The 657-nt window shown below is 43.5% G+C and overlaps 1 non-coding gene across 1 annotated transcript; it reads right to left on the bottom strand.

Moving 5' to 3' along the window:
* Nucleotides 1-328: 328 nt before the first annotated feature.
* Nucleotides 329-399, bottom strand: TRNAG-GCC. Its single transcript has one exon. It is a non-coding gene; the product is annotated as a tRNA-Gly (tRNA).
* Between the last annotated feature and the right edge of the window lie 258 nt (nucleotides 400-657).

The raw sequence follows: 657 nt of genomic DNA, 5'->3' as shown, positions 1-657 counted from the left end.
GCTGGGTGGTATGGCCTCCAGAATCAGACACAACATTCTAGGTGAGCTCACACAAATGATCAATATAGAAGCATTATCACCTCCTTTTTTTCTGGTGATTATGCTTCTTCCTGTTCACCCCAGCATCCCTCTGGCTTTGGCCACCACCTTTGCAAACAATTTAGCTACCTTCAGACTTTATCACCCCGAAGTCTCTCTTCTGGTTGGTGCACATAAGCTGCTTCTTCTGCATCCCCTCATGTAGTCCTCACTCAAATTTCTGTATGTGTCATGTGAAAACTCGTTTCATGATAAGTGAGATCAAAATTTCAAGAAAAAGGTATGAGGCTGCATTGGCCGGGAATCGAACCCAGGCCTCCCGCGTGGCAGGCGAGAATTCTACCACTGAACCACCAATGCTCCAGCTGTTGATAGTGTAACAAACAGCTGCCTAAATTCCTACTTGAAAGTGCCTGTGTAACTGTATGTTAACAGTATAGTCTGCCACATCAGCAGCAGGGGCTGGGTTTAAGGGATCAAGTTCTATACAAGCAGAAGTGAAAAACAGAGAGAGAAAGAAACAAAGAGAGACAGTTACATATGAGGAGAATCTGAAATAAAAGGAAGAAAAGAGACAGATTTACTAAGCAATGCCTATTGCTACAGTTTAGAGAGACA

The sequence above is a fragment of the Rhinatrema bivittatum genome, chromosome 3 (assembly GCF_901001135.1).
Source record: "Rhinatrema bivittatum chromosome 3, aRhiBiv1.1, whole genome shotgun sequence".
Taxonomy (NCBI): Eukaryota; Metazoa; Chordata; class Amphibia; order Gymnophiona; family Rhinatrematidae; genus Rhinatrema; species Rhinatrema bivittatum.
Note: the sequence above shows the minus strand (reverse complement) of the source record. Positions and strands in the feature narration are given on the sequence as shown.